Source organism: Dendrobates tinctorius, unplaced genomic scaffold (assembly GCF_039654945.1).
Source record: "Dendrobates tinctorius isolate UK_male_01 unplaced genomic scaffold, ASM3965494v1 ptg000032l, whole genome shotgun sequence".
Classification (NCBI taxonomy): domain Eukaryota; kingdom Metazoa; phylum Chordata; class Amphibia; order Anura; family Dendrobatidae; genus Dendrobates; species Dendrobates tinctorius.
In genome coordinates this window covers 14,994,610-15,014,138 of record NW_027361700.1, presented here as the reverse complement: position 1 = coordinate 15,014,138, position 19,529 = coordinate 14,994,610, and the positions used below count along the sequence as shown (strand labels likewise).

Sequence of the window (19,529 nt, the reverse complement as noted above, 5' to 3'; positions counted from 1 at the left end):
AGGATGAGCAGAGGATGCCAACTCCAGTGAAGTGAAGACTGCCCATGCTCGACTTCCACAGATGACCGGACTAAACGTCGGGCCACAGAAGGGCATTTTTTTTCTACTCAGCTCTATGAGAGACATATCTTTTAACATATATATATAAAGCTGAGTGTATTTATGAGTGTATGTGTGTATGTATCAAGCCACACCCACTCCTCATAGTCCCACCCACTCCATAGCCAATGGCGAGCGTCAGTGGGTTAGAAGGGACCGGGATTGACCGAGAGAATTTCGGGCAACCGTTGACAGAGGAATGGAGGATTTGGTGCTCGGTGGCGGAGGAGGGCAGTGCGGGAGCCGGGCGCAGGTAATCACTGCATGGGGGCCGCGGAGGGGGCGGCGGGAGTTCCAAGGGAGGAGGCAGCAGCAGCGGACAGGAGGGGAGAGGAGCGCAGACCACTTTTCCGCATCCTCCCCCTCTCACCGAGCGCACTCCCCCGTGTCCCCACATGACTCCGCTGCCCTCAGCCTGTCACAGCCCTGTTATTGCCGGTGGCAGAGGAAAGTGCGAGAGCTAGGCGCAGGTAATCACCACCCGGGGGGGACCATGGAGGGGGCAGCGGGAGCTCTGAGGGAGGAGGCAGCAGCTGCAGACAGGAGGGGAGCGCAGACCACTTCTCCGCGCCCTCCCCCTCTCACTGAGCGCACTCCCCTGTGTCCCCACATGACTCCGCTGCCCTCAGCCTGTCACAGCCTTGTCATGGTCGGCGCACAAGCTGGACTCACAGTGCACAAGGGGTCTCACTATACAGAAGGGGTCTCACAGTGCAAGGGAAGGGTGTTCACAATACACGGGGGGTCTCACACTGCAAGGGAAGGGGTGCTCACAATACACAGGGGGTTTCACACTGCAAGGGGAGGGAGGTCTCACAATACTCAGGGGGTCTCAAAATACACAGGGGTCTCACACTGCAAGGGAAAGGGTTTCTCACAATACACGGGGTCTCACACTGCACAGGGGGTCTATGCCCAGGCAACACCAGGCTCTTCAGCTAGTATATATAAATATATACTGTATATATATATATATATCTCAAAAAAATAAAGGGAACACAAACAGCCTGTTGCAAATGGAATAGTGTTCCCTTTATTTTTTTGAGCAGTATATATATTTATCATTTATTTATTTATTTTATTCATTTACATAGCACCATTAATTCCATAGCGCTTTTCAAACATTGTTATCTATATATATTGAAAATGGGAAAAAAAGCAAAAAAAGGACACGCTAGGCATTGCCGTGTCTAGAATGACCTGACCAATAAAACGGTCCCACTAGTTAACCCCTTTAAAAAAAAAACAGGCAAAAAACAATGCTGTATCATCATATCGCCAAACAAAAAGTGGAACAAAACGCAATCAGAAAGATGAATGTAAATAAACATGTTATGTCTGAAAACATTATCTTGTCCCACAAAAAAACAACCTGCCATACAGCTCCATCAGCGGAAAAATAAAAATTGTTTTTATTTTGTAAAAGCATCAAAACATAATAAAAATTATTTAAATGTGGTATCGCTTTAATTATACTGACCCGTAAAGTAAAGCTGCCTTTTCAATTTTCCTATAAGCGGAATGGCATAAAAAAATCTATATATAGGGTATTTCTACATTCAGCAGAAATTGTGACAAATTTTGGTGACATTTTTACCCATTTTCCTTGTAAAAATGTAAAATCTGGGGCTAAAACAAAATTTTGGTGGTAAAAATGTAATAATTTTTTCCTCACTGCCCAATAGTATAAAATTCTGTGACACACCTGTGGTGTCAATATGATCACTGCACCCCCAGATGAATTAATTGAGAGGTTTAGTTTGTCAAGTGGGGTCTTTTATGGGGGGTTCTGCTGTTCTGGCAGCTGAGGGGCTCTCCCAGTGGGTCATGGCACCTGCAAACCATAACAGTAAAATCTACACTATAATATGGCGCTCCTACCCTTCTGAGGTTTGCACTGTGCCTGAAAAGTATTTCCCATTTACATGTGTAGTGGCACACGCAGGAGAAATTATTACCACAAACTGAGGTCCATTTTTCCTACTAGCCCGTAGAAAAAATCAAATTTGGGGCTATAACAACATTTTATTGGTAAAAATGTAATAATTCTTTATTCACCGCCCAATGTTATAACATTTTGGGAGACATATGTGGTGTTGTTATGATCACTGAACACCCAGATGAATTCATTGGGAGGAGTAGTTTGTAAAATGAGCCACTTATAGGGGGTTTCTGCTGTTCTAGCACCTAAGGGGCTCTGCCAATGTGACATGGCACCCTGAAACCAGTCCAGTAAAATCTGAACCCTAATATGGTGCTTCTTCTCTTCTGAGCTTTGCTATGTGCTTCAAAAGTGGTTTTAATCACAAGTGGGGTATTAGTGAACTCAGGAGAAATTGCACAACAAATTTGGTGGTCAATTTTCACCTGCTATCCTTGTGAAAAAGAGAAAATTTGTGTCGGAAACATTTTTGGGAGAATTTTTTTTCATTTTCACAGATCAACGTTGTAAAATTCTGGAAGCACCTGTGGGTTCAAGGTGCTTAGCACACATCTAGAAAAATTCCTTGGGGAGTCTAGTTTCCAAAATTGAGTCACTTGGAAGGGATTTCCACTGTTTAGGCAAATCAGGGGCTCTCCAAACACGACATGACACCCCCAGATCATTCCATCAAAGTCTGAGTTCCCAAAAGTCACTCTTTCCTTTCTGAGCCCTGCTGTGTGCTTCCAAACAGTGATTTTCCCCACATATTGGGTATCTGCGTACTCAGGAGCACAACAAATTTTGGGTTCAATTTTCTTCTGTTACCCTTGTGAAAATAAAAAAATTGGGCTAAAAACCGTTGTGGGAAAAATTAGATTTTTTCCATTTTCACAGCTCAACGTTATAAATTTCTGTGAAGCATCTGGGGGTTCAAGGTGCTCACCACACATCTAAATACATTCCTTGGGGGGGTCTAGTTTTCAATGTGGGGTCACTATGGGGAGTTTCCAATGTTTCTGCACATTTAGGGGTCTCAAAACGTGACATGGCGTCCACTAATGATTCCAGCCAATTTTGTGCTCAAAAAGTCAAACAGTGTTCCTTAGTTTCCAAGGCCTGATGTGCATCCAAACAGCAGTTTTCCCCCACAATATGGGGTGTCGGTATGTTCAGAGGAAATTGCACAACTAATTTTGTGTTCCATTTTTTTCTGTTACGCTAAAAAAACATTTTTGTGGAAAAATTATGATTATTTTATTTTCACGGCCCTGCGTTATAAATTTCTGTGACGCACCTGGGGGTTCAAGGTGCTCACCATATGTCTACAGTAGATACATTCCTTGTGGGGTCTAGTTTCCAACATGGGATCACTTGCGGGAGCGTTTCCACAGTTTATGAACATCACGAGCTCTCCAAACGTGACATGGCGTGAACGCTCGATTCCAGCCAATTTTGTGTACAAAAACTCAAACTATGCTCCTTCCCTTCTGAGCCCTGTCGTGCGTACAAACTGTAGCTTTCCCAGACATATGGAGTATTAGCATGCTCACAAGAAAATTGCACAACAAATTTTGCGGTTCATTTCTTTTGTTACCCTTGTAAAAATAAAAACATTTGGGTCTAAAGTAAAATTTTTGAATTTAATAAATTCCTGTGACTTTAATAAACTTCTTATTATGTGGTATGGAGCATCTTGGGGGGAGGCAGTTTTTAGAATGGTGCCACTTAGGGTTTTTTTCCTGTCATATAGGCCCCTCAACGTCAATTAAAATGTGATGTGGTCCTTATAAAAATGGTTTTGTAAATTTTGTGGGAAAATTAGAAATCGCTGGTCAAGTTTAAACAAAAAAACATGTAAAGTAGACACGTGGGACATGTTATTTATTAACTACTTTGTGTGACATAACTCTCTGGTTTAAGGGCATAACAATTTTACGTTTCAAAATTGCTAAATTGTCAACATTTTTTCACAAATAGAGGCAAGTTGTATTGAAGAAATTTTACCACTAACATGAACTATAATAGCAATAAATAATCTCAGAATCGGTGGGATCTGTTGAAGAGTTATAATCTAATATATAAAGCTCAAGTGTGTGTATGTATGTATGTGTGTGTGTATATCCGGGATTGGCATCCGCACCGTCGCAGCTACAGCCGCAAAATTTGGCACAATCACACGTCTGGACCCCGAGAGTGTCCTAGGCTATGTTGTGAGGCAAAATTTTAACCCCGCGTGTTCCAATTCACCAAACAATTTTGCCCCTATCTACATAATGGGGAAAAAGTGTGTGTGTATCAAGCCCCGCCCCTCATTATGATGTCATAATGGTTGCCATGGAGACGCTGATGTCATCATAGGTTGCAAGCCCCGCCGCTCATTATGATGTCATAATGGTTGACTATGGGATGGAGGATGTGTGATGGGTATATGGGCACGGGACTATGGGATGGCGGACATGTATGATGGGTATATGGGCACGGGACTATGGGATGGAGGATATGTATGATGGGTATATGGGCATGGGACTATGAGATGAAGGATGTGTGATGGGTATATGGGCACTCGACTATGGGATGGCGAATATGTATGATGGGTATATGGGCATGGGACTATGGGATGGAGGATGTGTGATGGGTATATGGGCATGGGACTATGGGATGGAGGATGTGTATGATGGGTATATGGGCACGGGCCTATGGGATCGTGGATATGTATGATGGGTATATGGGCACGGGACTATGGGATGGAGGATAATTATAATTTGCTATGACTAACCACAGTTAGATACTATGCCCGGGCAGCGCCGGGCTCTTCAGCTAGTAACCACATAAAATGTGTCACGCCGTTCTGTTTGTATTTGGTTGTCGGCATGACAATGCATGTTTTTTGCTTTAACCCCTTTCTCCTTTCCCTCTAATTGAGCAGGGATACTGCTGGCTTTTACCTGTATGGAACCTGCTCAGTTCCCTGCTCTGCTGCGTAGCTGCACATGTGGTGTTAGTTCTTTGCTCTGCTGCTTGACCATTCACATGTGCGGTCCCTGGTCGCCGCTGTGGAAGCTGTCCGCGGGTTGTGAGGTCATTTGCAGCTGGTGCATGACTTTCCACATGTGTCTTGGCTGGCAGCCATGGCCAGGTGCTCTCAGCTGCAGTTTCTGCACTGATTGTGCTGCAATGGTTTCTGTGTGAGCTTAGGGCGTGCACAGCCACACCTTCCCTGCTTTCATCAGGGTTAGTGTGTGTACTTGAAATGCTGTCCCCAGCCAATTGCTGAGGGGCAGCTCCTTTATAAGCTGACCCTGCCCTATGGGCGGGGCCAGAGCTACTCACAAAGCTCCTGGACTTTGCCATGTGTGTCTCGTGTCTGTGGACCTCGTCTGTCTCGGTTATGGTACCAAATTCCCTGCCTTGATTCCTGCTTTGTCCTATTCCTTCGCCCTGCCCCGGAGGCAGTATATCCAGGCCTGAATCCCTGATCCTGTACCTGTCCTGCACCTGACCCCGTCTAAATTCGCCCTGGCCTAGAGGCGGTGTATCCAGGCTTGAATCCTCGATCCTGTACCTATCCCGTATCTGACCATGTCTGAACTGTCTGCTATGTTGTGTCCCTGGAATCCCTCTGTGTTTGGAGCCCTGCACCCAGTGACTCTGAGACTCTTGTAACCGGTGTTTCTGCTGAGCATGTACTATGCTGCGCTCTGACTACCATGTGGTGCTAGCTTCATGCAGGCCCAGCAATCCTGCGGTGTTAGCACCATCACACCTGAGTTCCTTCCTAGGTCCGATGCCCGGAGCCTGACGACCGCAGTCTGGAACCTGATGACCGCTGCCTGGAGCTGGATGACTGCAGTGGTGCCTGTAGGTCGTGTTGGATGTCCGGAACCAAACGACTCCCGTCTGATGTCTGTCGGTGACTCTGATATCCTGTGGGTGACCCTGATGTCCTGCCTGCATCTGGATGACCTTGTGTATCCTGATGACCTCGTGTGTCCTGATGTCCTGATGACCTTGTGTGTCCTGATGTCCTGATGACCTTGTGTGTCCTGATGTCCTGATGACCTTGTGTGTCTTGATGTCCTGATGACCTCGTGTGTCCTGATGACCTCATGTATCCTGATGTCCTGATGACCTCGTGTGTCCTGGCTTTGTCTATGTACTGTGACTTTACTTTAAGTAAACTTTACTTTATTTATACCTGAAGTTGTGCGGTGTTATCTGGTCCTACGTGTCTTCTTTGTCCACATGCTCAGCTGCCACAGAATCCCGGCCGCTGCCCTTCCCTAGTTCGGGTAGGCCCGGGTCCCCCTCTGTGGTATAGAGGGTCCATATTGCGTCCCTGGGGGATGCCCGCCCCTCTCCGTGGAGGCGCCTGCTGGGCCGCGTCTGCGGCTGCAGTCGTGACAAAATGACAGTGGTCAGAATTGTAAAATTTGGTCTGGTCATGAAGATCAGAACAGGCTTGGGGTGTGAAGGGGATAAGAAATGAATGTGTACAGCATTTCTGACCAAATTAAATAAGAAAAAAAAACCAGAACACTGTTCAATGTGAGCATTAATTTTAATGTACTCCTGAGGTTGAGATATCTGAAACACTTTAGCACAGGCTTAGAAGGAACTTTGCAAAAGAATATAAAAATTAAATATTATTAGACATTATAATGTTCCAAAACTTTTGTGTTGGTAAAATTACCACACCTATAATTGAGCAAAGAAGACAAGCATTTTACAGACAACTGCAATTGTTTTTGTTTAATATGTATATTCATAATTACCCTCAGTAAAAAGTTCACCTTTTAACATAGCAGATGAGCTGGGAACTGGCATGAGTACAGCGTTGCCAGGCTTCCTCCTGATTCTGAAGTACAATAGTCCTGTAGATACCATATTACATAAGACTACAGAGTACCAGTTCTGGGGGTGGAGGGGTTAACGCCCGGTTAATTATCTATAGCTCTGGCAGATTTATGGGTAAATAATTGACCTCACTCCCAATCTGCTTCTCACAACCTCAGGGGAGGGCTGAACTACAAAAGTGGGGGAATGTGATACCCAAAAGAACAATTAATATGCCAGGGATATCAGAGTCAGGCAGAGACTATTTCTGCATTTAGCATAACCACATGTTGATAATAATCATGTATCTTTAGGAACAAAATCAAAGTGTATATTGATTATCTATACAGGAATCAGTATGTTTTACAAGGATGCTATAAGAAAGGGTCAGCCAAAGGCAATATATTATTATAGGGGCTGAGCATTTCTAAAAAAATATAAAAAGTGTCAATTCAGCTCACTATTCCTGTGTTAGGCTGGTTTCACATTAGCGTATCTGTGCGCAGCGTCCGATCCGCATAGATCCGCATGCGTGATGCTTACATATATTTAACATCGGGTACGCAGGGACATGCATTTGCATCAGTTTGCATGCGGTTGTGTACGCATGCATCGTTTCACAGTGTGCGGCGGTGCCCGGCGAACGCAACATGTTGCATTTTTTGAGGTGTCAATTATGCCCAGTCATGCGCATGCGGATGAAGGCGTCAAAACAATGCATTACTGTTTATGGGAACGCATTGGTACGCAAGGACATGCGTACGCATGCGGTCGAAACACTTGCATACTTCAGAATGAGCAGATCCAGGAAATGATTTCACCAGATGCTAATTGCCGGCTGTATAAAAGGAAGTGTGGACACTGCAAGGCCATTACTCTCCAGACTCTGGATGTGAGCACAAGACTGTCTATGTAAGTATAGAAGCTTTGAAAATGTCTGTCTGTCTCTGCAGTCTGTACTCTGGTTGCTGCTCCGGTCCCAGACTTCTGTTGTGGCTTGCTTGTCCAGGATTTCACTGTTTTGGTGGTGTGGTATTGGCCCTTCAGTTCTCCTGTCCAGGATTTCTCTGTCCCGATGCTGTTCTGCTGTCCTGGTGCTGTTCTGCTGTCAGGTCCTATGCTGCTGTTCCGGTGCTGTGCTGCTGTAGCGGTGCTGTGCTGCTGTCCCTGTTCTGTGCTGCCTGACTGCTGCGCTGTTGGACTACTGCCTGTAAGTGTTGGTGTCCATTTTGTTTTTAATTATTTTTTTTTTGTGGCTCTTAGCAAGTTTAATTTTAATTCTCTGTTCTTTTCTGTAGTGTTTCACTTGACTGCTGCCTGCTATTCCAACATGTCCTCCAGTGGAGCTTCCCAGAGTGGACATGACACTGATTATGCAATCACATTTGATATACTGATTGGTATGTATTGACTGGCAATACTATACATGTAATAAATCATGTATTTTCTTTACAGGTACCTTCCAGTGCAGAAGAGCAGGAGCAGTTGAGTGGAAATGAATCTTCCCAGGGTCGTCGGCCTCATGTTTCTAAGCAGGAAAGACGGGGTGTAAGTAGTCTTTTCATTATCAGAGTTGTAATTGAATTTGTTTTCAGTTTTACTTACCAATTCTTTTTTTTTTTTATTTCATCTATAGTTTCCACAACCAGAGATTGATAACGACCAACTCATTCAATCTGTGAAAGAGCGAGCAGCGTTGTGGGACACCCATGATCGTAAACATTCTGACTCAGCATTGATTCGACGACTCTGGGAAGAAGTGGCAAGATCGCTGCTGGCTGACTGGGATTGTGCCACACCACATGCCAAAAAGGATTTTCGGAATTACTGCAATGTGGTCTGACGTGGCAGTGAACCTGGTAATGTAGGTGCATTGTTTTACAATTAATTTTTTTCCCTTTTTTACCCCTTCACAGTGAACAGAATAAAAGTCCGTTGGCGTTCGATGAATGATCGCTTCAATAAGGACATGAGAGAGGAGACTCGGGTTCAAAGTGGTGCTGCTGCATCGCTCAGAAAATATAAATACCATCGTCTACTTTTGTTCCTGAGGGCTGCGCTTAGTCAGCGATCGGGAGTATCTTTTGTGTTGTCTTACTATTATATAAACAATATAATTTTTTTTATTTATGTTTTTCATTTATTTTCCATACAGAACCTGGTGCAGAACAACACAACCTGGATTGTCCTCAGTTGGAGCGACCCGACATCGACCAGCCAATGAACAGGCCCAATCCCAATCATCCACCAGCGATGGATCAACCAGGCTGGCTTCACAGGCTGGGGTACAGGCAGCCGGACCATCTGGTTTTCTCCTCTCCCAGCCCTCTGTCACTGTTTTTTTTGGGTCTTCTTGTCAGCGGCAGAGGGCCTAGGAGAGGCCAGTCATGCCTGAGTTTCTTCATTTAGGCTCGATCTTCCAGGATGGTCTGAAGGCGGTTTTAGAAAGACTGGATAGTGGGTTCACTCAGGTGAACACACTTTGCCATGAAGTGCACAGACGCCTTGACCGCCTGGAAGCCGACCTTCAGAGACCGGTGCAACATTTTTTTTCATCAATAGAGCGGTGTGTGTCGGAAAACCTACCACCTGATCTCCAGCTGAAAGTGGTTCAGGCCTGCTAGGCTGCTTACAGCCAGGCATTGCAGCAGTCCAGATGTAAGCAGCAGACACAAACTTCGTTTCCTACAGGTCAACAAGGGCCAGTACAGCAGCAGTGGCAGAATCCTCCAGGAAACATCTCAAGAAATTGGATACTAATCTGCTCAACAACCAATGACAGCGCAAGTGACCTATTCACCACCACCACCACCACCGCTGGACGTTAGGACTGTTCCTACAGTACCCATCTACAGCACGAAGCCGAGTGCAGCAGCCATGCAGCCTTCATCTTCCACCATGCAGCTGAGTGCAGCAGCCTTCAACTTCCACCATGCAGCCGAGTGCAGCAGCCATCAACTTCCACCATGCAGTCTTCAACGTCCACCATGCTGCCGAGTGCAGCAGCCTTGCAGCCTTCAATGTTCACCATGCAGCTGAGTGCAGCAGCCATGCAGCCTTCAACTTCCACCATGCAGCCTTCAACTTCCACCATGCTGCCGATTGCAGCAGCCATGCAGCCTTCAATGTTCTCCATGCAACCGAGTGCAGCAGCCATGCAGCCTTCAATTTCCACCACGCTGCCCAGTCCAGCACGGCGCCAGCACACTGCAACAGAGGCCACCACTTCCACTCAGCCAAGTGAGAATGCAAAGGTACCTACAAAAAACAGACTCCCACTAGTAACTCTGCTCAGCACAGGAAAATGAAGACCCGGTGCAAAAAAAAAGTCGGCCAAAATTAGACCCACCACCTCCACCCTCACCTCCCAATGTGTCTCTGTTGTCAAATATGTCACTACCTTCCCTTGTGTCTTTCCCTTCCAATTTGTATATCCCTTCCCAAGATTCAACTCCTAAAGTGTCATCTACTCCCAATGTGTCCAGTCCCATCTATGAACCCCTTCATCATCGACTACCACCCAATCCTTACAGCTCAACACCCCTAAGGTCCACAATATCTCACCGTCAGACAGACCCCGAACATAAACTCAAATGTTGGTTAATGGAAAATAAACAGTTGTTTGTTGTTGGTAAATAAAATTATTTTGTTTGCACAATCCTTGTGTTTTCGATGTCTCTAAATGCGAAAACACACACAAGCATGTATTGTATTGTTGAGTGAAGTAGTAACGGATGTTTCACTGGAGGTGTTTTATTAGGATATGTGCACATGTTGCGGATTCTGCTGCGGATCCGCAGCAGATTCTCCTGTGGTGTACAGTACCATTCTAATCTATGTAAAACAAAAAACGCTGTGCACATGCTGCTGATTTTTCCACGCAGTTTTTACACCTGCTCCATTATAGAAATCCGCAGGTGTAAAAACGCAGGGGAAATCCGCAAAAATCTGCAGAAAATCCGCAGGTAAAACGCAGGTCATTTTACCTGCGGATTTAGCAAAATCCAAGCGGAAAAAATCCGCAGCAGAATCCGCAACATGTGCACATACCCATAGTAGTAATGTCAGCAAACATTAAAGGTACATTTACTTACAAGTGTATTAAACCATATCGTCTTGCCATGCCACACATCCAAAATCCGAAACAATGTAAGCAGCAAACTTATCCTTCATCTGGGCAACTCCAACTGTAGTCCTCAGAGGGTGATCATGGTAATCCTGCAAAGTGCTAGCAACAGGTTTGTCAAGTGGTTGTCGATCTTTTGCAAGGATGTAATTGTGCATAACAACGCATGCTTTGACCACATTATCAATTGTCTCAGTTTTTAGATTGGTGTTCCCAAAATGCGCCATTTAGATGCCAGCAAACCAAAGGCACACTCCACAGTTCTGCATGCCCTTGTCAGTTGGTAGTTGAAAATCCTTTTGGTTTGATTCAAGTCCCATCTCGAGTACAGTTTTATGAGGTTGGCACATATTTGAAAGGCCTCATCCCCAACCACAACAAACGGCATTGGCGGTCCTTCAGTGTTCGGAAGAGGTCGTGGCTGTGGAAAATTGAAATTATTCCCAAAAAAAGTTGGCACATGTCAGAGTTTCTGAAAGTCTGTGAGTCATTTCCTCGTCCAAATGAGCCAACATCAACGGTGACAAATCGACATTCAGCATCTGCAATCTCCATAAAAACAATGGAAAAGTATTTTTTAGAATTCAAATACTCGAATCCACTTCCAGCAGTTTTCATAATCCGAATGTGTTTGCCGTCCACAGCCCCCACACAGTTTGGAAAATTACAAATGTCCTGGAATTTCTTAGCATTTTCCAGCCACAGTTCAGTTGTGGGTTGGGGGAGGAAATCTTCACGCAGAATGTCACATAAAGCACGGCAGGTGTCTTCAACAATCCCAGAAAGGGTGTACACTCCAATCCGTAATTGAAAATGTAGAGATAATAAGGTCTCTCCGGTAGCCAGGAATCTGCTGAACAGAAAATGGGAAAAAAAAGTAAGTACATGGCTTTTCAAACAGTAACACAAATGACATGTGATTGTATTTCAAAATGACATACCTCAGGGTCACCAACAGACGTTCCTCCGCAGGAATTGCTCGACGTATTTGTGTGTCCTGCCTGGTGATGGCGCCTCGGACACGTTGCAGCAAGTCATCGAAGCTCTGTTCTGACATCCTCGAGTAGTCGAAAAACTTTTGCGGGTTTTTACGCAGCTCTGTGTACAACGAGTGGTAGGTTCCACGGCTCTCTCGGACTTCAACAATGGGGTGTTGCAATAGTGACAATGACGTCTTCTCCGTCTTTCTCTTCTTTTTTCTTCACAAGCCACAGCAAAGGCAACAGCCATTTTCAATTGCAAATCAAGATTAATAATGATGCTCTCCACACTAAGATCCATCTTGCAGCAGGATACAGCAGCAAAAGACAAGGATTTCATCAGTGCATTGTGTCTATATATAGAAATCCCATGAGTCACCCCCATTGGGTGTCTGGTGTCAAGGAAACTCTATTGGAAAAGCATTAAAAATATCGAACGCATGCGCAGAAACACCAAAAACGCATGCAAAAAGGCATACAAACGCATGCACATGCAGTTTTTTTACGTCATGCGTAAGATGATGTGGATAAAAACGCAGCGTAAACATGCATTTGCATGCGTTTTGCATGCGTTTGCACATGCAGATGATACGCTGCACACAGAAACGCTAATGTGAGCTTAGCCTTAGAGATAAGTTTCCCAGGAGACTTCCAGGCTGTGGGTGTGGTTCACGGAGTATGTACCGATCTGGATTCTAGGTCAAATAGCTCTTAAACAAGCCCTCCCATCAAAGTTTTCATGCTATTAATATATTACCGTCATCATATTATATAGCACTGTGTACTTACAGTATAATTGCTCATTTTGCCCTTCTAACCAACTATTTCTTCTCTTTTCCATTATGTCCATGACATCACATGATTAAAAACTGACTGAATCCTTCTAAGCTCTATGTAGAAACAGGAGGTCAATTTTCTCTGCACAAGTCATGAGTCACTACAAGAGTCTATGGCAGGGAGAGCGGAGCAGCTGGGTCTGGAGTTGAAGATGGAGTGATAAAGGCAGGGACAAGTGACTTCCTGTTTCAACACAGAGCAGAGAAAAGAGAAAAATTAGCTGGGTAGAAGGATGAAATTTTTTTCAATTCTTGGGGAGGGATTTTCATCCATTCTTCCTTGGAAAATGCTTCCAGTTCTGTAGATTCCTGGATTGTCTTGCATGTACTGCTATCCGCAGATTTTCAATGATGTTCAGATCAGGGGACCATGAGGGCCATTGTAAAACCTTCAGCTTGTGCCTTCTTGAGGTAGTCTATTGCAGATTTGTTGTGTGTGTAGGATCATTATGCATTTGTAGAAGCCATCCTCTTTTCAACTTAAGTTTATTTTACAAATGTGCTATGTTTGCATCAAGAATTTGTTGAAATATTTTTGAATCCATTCTTCCCTCTACCTGTGAAATTTTCCCCATGCCATTGGCTGCATCATAACTTCAAAGCATGACTGATCCACCCCCCATGTTTAATGGTTGGCGAGATGTTCTATTCCTGAAATTCTGTGCCCTTTTTCCTCCACACATACAGTACCTTTTATCATTGTGGCCAAAGAGTTCTATTTTACCTTATCGGTTCACAGGACTTGTTTCCAAAATGCATCAGGCTTGTTTAGATGTTGTTTTGCATGACACTGAATTTTATGGTGAGGATGCAGGAGAGGTTTTCTTCTCATCAGTCTTCCATGAAGGCCATATTTGTGCAGGTGTCTCTGAACAGTAGAACAATATACCCCAACTCCAGAGTCTGCTATATCTTTCTAAAGCTCTTTTGAAGTGAAGCAGGGGTTCTGATTTGCCTCTATCAATCTTACGAGCAGATCTTACTGAAATTTTGCTCGGTCTTTTAGACCTCATCTTGACCTCCACTGTTCCTGTAAACTGCCATTTCTTAATTACATTTCGAACTGAGGAAAGGGCACCTTGAAAACGCTTTGCTATCTTCTTATAACCTTTTGCCTTGTGGGCCTTCATCATTATAATTTTCAGAGTGCTAGGCTGCTTTGAAGAGCCCATTGCTGCTTTGTTTTGGCACAAGGTTAGAGGAGGCTGAGTTTTTACAAATCTGGGAAATTTCCTAATAATAAATTTTATTTCTATATCGCCAACATATTCCGCAGCACTTTACATTACATAGGGGACTTGTACAGACAATAGACATTACAGCATAACAATAAACACACAGATCAAAACGGATACCAAGAGGAATGAGGGCCCTGCTCGCAGGCTTACAATCTACGAGGAAAAAGGGAGACACGAAAGATGGATGATAACAATTGCTTTCCTAACAATGATAATAAACAAGCCATAACCCTAACAGGCTAATTAAGCTCTTAAACCTTGGTCAAAGTTATCTGAGCACACAAATCTCCATGGGTACCCAAAGTTTTGCATTGGCCCAGTTTGTTTTTTGAAATTTTTAAACTGAAAAAAAAAGACACCATACTGTTTTTTTTGGCCTAAAATACAAAGGAAATGTGTCATCTTTAAGATTAGGCCTTTTAGAGATCACGTCATTCTTCAACTTGCTTAGGCTAGTTTCACACTAGCGTTACCGGGCGCAGCGCACGGCCGCTGCTAAGCTCCTCCCCGGCCACGCCCCCTCCAGTCAGCTCCTCCTCTGATCTCATGACGCTGCATGCGATCAGCGTACCCTATATTTAGCATTGGGTACGCTGGTCGTGCGCTGATATGAATTTGCCGGCGCTTTCTCCATTTTGGCGCTGCGCCGAGCACACAAAAATGCAACACAGTGTGTTTGGCGCACGTTGGCGCAGCGCCAAAAGGGCGCATTCACCGTCAAAAGTGTACCAGCGCACGACCAGCGTACCCAACGCTAAATATAGGGTACGCTGATCGCATGCAGTGTCATGCGATCAGAGGAGGAGCTGACCGGAGGGGGCGCGGCCGGGGGCAGAGCTTAGCGGCGGCCATGCGCTGTGCCCGGTAACGCTAGTGTGAATCTAGCCTTAGCTGTTCACAATAACAGTAATTTTGACCAGGGGTGCCCAAACGTTTACATGCCACTGTATGATATCATGACTGCAATATATTAAGAGGATAAATATTTATATGGGGGTGCTTCTTTAATGGTCCAAAATAGGATGTTCTCCAGTACCTTTGAGAAGTAGTTAAAACTTTAATCATATGGGGTAAAAAAATTGAGAGAGTGTGCACATATTAGAAAAGAAAAGCCATGTGTTTCAGGTAGAATAATTCTTAATCATGTCGTTTATAATATGTGTACATTCTCCCAATTTTTTTTAATCTTATATGATTAAAGGCTAAATTTTAACTATTTTCTTTAGTCCTGGAGAACATCCCTTTTGGACCATTGAGAGGTAAATAATATTATCTAGTGTTCGGCTGCTACAATTACAAAGTGGTAGTTATATACGAGTATGTTTGACACAACTATATGAACTTATCTATGACGGTGTTGTCAATAGTCAGACCCTGTGACGCACATATATAATGATCAGGTATTTCATTATGAGGCTCTGCTGTGAGCAAAGTGTCAGATATAGTTGATAGTTTTCAAGTAATCTTAATGATAATTAGTCTAATTACATAGAAAGATTGACAATAAATCCATAGTTTTCATTCCCTTCTCTATAACACCCCAAATTGTTGCCCAATTTATGTAGATTAGTATGAATTCAATGGTTCTCAGGACAGCACTTTGAAAAAGCCACCATTGGCAATTCTGCAGCACAATGCCAGTGAAACAATTTCTGAAAGAGCCGTACCAGGCTAGAAGTAAACGGCTTCCAGCATAATGCGTCTTTATTATACCATATTTAGTTTACTACTAATCCATATAAAAGTAGAGCAACTTTCAAATAAATTTGTTTCCCAAGTTACATCACATCTTATAACCTATCTGGCATACTCAGCTCTAGGACCCACATTTATCTTGAGAACAAGTCTCTGTCTTGTGCTGTTGGGACTGAAGAGGGGCTTGGCAATTTTTATAACCCCCATTGAATTGAATTCCTAGCATTCATTATCGGTTTATTTTTTGTATGTTTCTCTTGTGATTTGCATTCTGGGATGTGTAGCTAGACAAGGGAAAATTGTCCATTGTAGGAAAAATTACTTTCCCAGATTTCAGTGCTCCAGAAAGTACTTAAGCATAAGAGGTTGGCTTAGCCATTACATTTGCTGATGTCAAGTTGACTGTTTCCCATAGCAAGCAACAGAAATATAATGCAAACTACAGTCAGAACCAGTGTAAGATGAGTAAAGGTACATATTAAAAAAAACAATGTCGGAAGGATCAACCCATCATCTATTTGGGCATGGAGATCATATAAATTTTATAATGTTAAATAAAATGATGACTTGATATATAAGATCAGATGTCTTATTCCAGAGAAATTCACTTTTTTCTTAATATGTAAATGAGCTGTTACGCTATATGGGCTGGACATAGATCTCTCTGAGAATCTGCCTCCAGAGCTTATTTTAAATGAAACGGAGCGTTAAAACTGTGATGTGTAATGACTCATGATCATACTGTAGGACTGTGTGCAATTTTAACAGAGCTGAACTTTGTCTAATAACAAACACCACTGCAGATGTTTCTCTCCTCTCATAGTTATAATCAGGCACAGCTCTGCAGCGGAGCTGACAGCACTAACGCGTCTTCAGCTTCCATCTCACTGGCTGCCAGTGAATCTGGAGGGGAGTACAACAGAGCTGACAGCAGTGCAAGAAGAGAACTATAATTGAAGATGTATTTGTAATGAGATAAAGCTCAGCCCTGCTCTACTGTATTGGTTAGGGACAGCTCAACAGTGATAACAGGACAGCAGGCTGCTGTTCATTACATGTCTAACACTGCTAGTGCCCCTTTTATTTAAAATAAGCTCTCAGGATTCTCAGAGAGATCTATGTTTGGCCCAGAGATCTTAACTGATCATTTATAGTTAAAAAAAAGACTGAGAGATGTAAGTGACAGGTTATTTGGGGACTTCTTTACCTCAACCCTAGTATCAGTTGCAGAGGGCATGTGTTATTAACAGGAGCCATTGTGCCATGTAGTGGTTAGAGGAAGATAGAAGGAGGAAACATCTTGAGCTGTAATCTTCACTAGGTTACATAGAGGAGATTGACTCTGTAGGGAGAAGAGACTAACTTGACCACCTGAGAAGAGCTAGGAACTGAGGAAGAAGGGCAAATGCATGATGCCTGAAGAAGCTGCTACTGCAAAGTCCTGGTGAGCAAAACAATATGACAGAAAGCAAGCAGGTGCAATCTCAGTTAACTACCATGGAGAATGCCTGGTGAGCACTAGCCAGCTACATGAGAGAAAATGACATTGTCACAACACTGTGGCTACTGCATGGAGCAAAAGGTTGGTAGCATGAAGATAAGTGGCCATCAGTGTGATGGAGATGAGTAGTGACCACTGAAGATACCATGTGTGACATAATTGGGACCTGCTAAGATAAATGTATGAGCTGTGACAAATAGGAAAAAGTTAGGTGGTGGCACTGGCCCTCAGGCACCGCAGTTCCTTAATAGTGTAGGAAGCTAACTTGGATTTTGTTTGCTGCTATTACAACTTAAATGGAACTTGTCATGTTGGACAATACTATTAAACTGCAGCTATAGGGTTAATATGCAGTTTAATAGCGTTGGAAAGGTGCTTGGCTGCCATACTGAAAATACAACTTGCGGGAGGACATGAAGTTTATTTATCCCAGGAGCCACCATCTTTCAGTCATACAAGTGTGGTGATTGCAGGTACGCAGTATGCAGTGACGAGTCGCGAGACAGTTAGGTGCTTTCTATATTAACGTTTATAAGACCAAAGGGAACTTTCCTCAGTCCCGGCCTGATCACCAAAAGGGGTAACACTGGTTGCCCTCGCAGGGGGTTCTATACAAGCACACACAAACGGGTAGAACACGACTACTTCCGGCAACAGCCGGTCACTATAGGGCCGCGTTATGGCCGACTACGGGTCCCTAATTATAAAGTCAACTTAGCCGTCCAGATGTCCCTCGCCGTTCGGGTTGGTGGTCTTTCGGCATAGTAGTTGCTGAGCCCAGTTGCTGAGGCGATGACGAAGACTTTGCACACTCCGGCACGCTGATGACACTGGAGCCCCACAGGCTCCAGCGTAGTCCTTGGATGGTTGGGCCGCAGCCCCTGGCCTGGGGCAAGCGGCAGCGATGTATGGTGGTGAATGACTGGCCACCTGCGCAGCTAACGGCTGCGACGGGGAGTCCGTGGTCAGCAGAGGCCCGGCCCCTGCTGCGGACCGGAGCAGGACAGTGGTGGCCGCCGGCGGGACTGTACTTGCCGCGGCCACTGGTGAGAACAAGGCAGCTGCAGGTGGCGGGGAACAGGCAGCAGCTGTGAGCTTGAGCGAGACCGCAGTGGCCGCGGGTAGGCCGCAGCCGCGGGCTGAGGGGAGGCGGGAGCGGCCGCAGGTTGAACTGGGGCCGCAGTGGCCACGGGCTGGAGCGGGGCGGCAACGGTCGTGAATGACCGCGGGCAGGCCGCAGCCGAGGGCTGGAGGAAGGTGGAGGCGGCCGCTGGTTGAAGCGGGGAAGTGGTTCTCGGATGGTCGTCTCGGCGCCGTCCCACTGATGTCCAGGGGAAGTATCCCTCCTGTCTCTGGCCTCCTTTCTGGCTCTGGTGAGTCGCTCTGGCTCTCAGTTGCTCCCACGATCTCCTGCTCCTTCTGTGTCGTTCTGCTGACTCATCGTCCCTGGAATTCCCCTCCTCCTTTATACTGGTCCCTCCCCCAGCCCATCTGTCTGTCTCAACGGTCCGAGTAACATGGTTCAACCTGCACCTCCACGCCATCGAGTGGCATCGGGGCGCGGATCGGCAAAGCTACCACCGTCTGCCCTGGAGGAAGCATGAGTGGGGGGGCCGCCGGCGCGATGACCTTGCCCAGCGCCTCACCCTCCTGGCACTCCAGGAGCACTCGCGCCTCCTGCACCAACCGCTGGAAGACCTGCCCTTGGGCTGTGCGAGAACCCAAGTGGCTCAGAGTCTCTTGTGTGGGTTCGTTGAGGAGGAGGTTGCCGAACTCTCGTAGTATGTTCATACCCAGAATAACCGGATGTTTGCTGTGTCTCCCTGGGTCAGGACCACTCCCTGGCGGCCGAGTGATTTGCCGCTTATCGAAATCTGCATCCAGGCCACTCCGACGACAGGAACTGGTAGCTGGTTGGCGGCTACCAACTGAGATCTCACTGCTTCGAGAAAATGCTGCCGAAAATAAGTCTCTGGCATGGTCGTAACCTGCGATCCCGTGTCCACTAGGCATCGCACGGCACGGCCCTCGATCTCTGCCCATACCACTGGGCACCGCGCCACCAGGTCTTCGTGACTTCCTCCACCCCGTGTGATGGGCTCCAGCTCTGGGCGGCATCTCCATGGCTCAAGGTCCTCTGCTCTTCTTGACCAGCGGGGCGAGTTTCCCCTGGAATGTGGGCACTCTCGGGCTGAGCGTCCCAATTCTCCACAATTGTAACAGGCGAATGGTCATGGGGACCGACTTGGGTGGGAGCCGCAATGGTTCATGCCCCCTTTACCCGGCCCTGGCCGACT

General features: G+C 45.4%; 1 protein-coding gene across 2 annotated transcripts in view; it reads right to left on the bottom strand.

The window, feature by feature from the left end:
- Positions 1 to 19,529, bottom strand: part of SP6 (Sp6 transcription factor) — a 111,017-nt gene that overhangs the window by 67,195 nt on the left and 24,293 nt on the right. The window contains exon 1 of one of the 2 annotated variants that reach the window (XM_073572465.1): positions 4,969 to 5,133. The exons of the other annotated variant lie outside the window; for it this stretch is intronic. The gene's annotated coding sequence lies outside the window, so the exon portion shown is untranslated. Of the gene's footprint in view, positions 1 to 4,968; positions 5,134 to 19,529 lie in introns of those variants that run through there. 2 annotated transcript variants of the gene reach the window in all.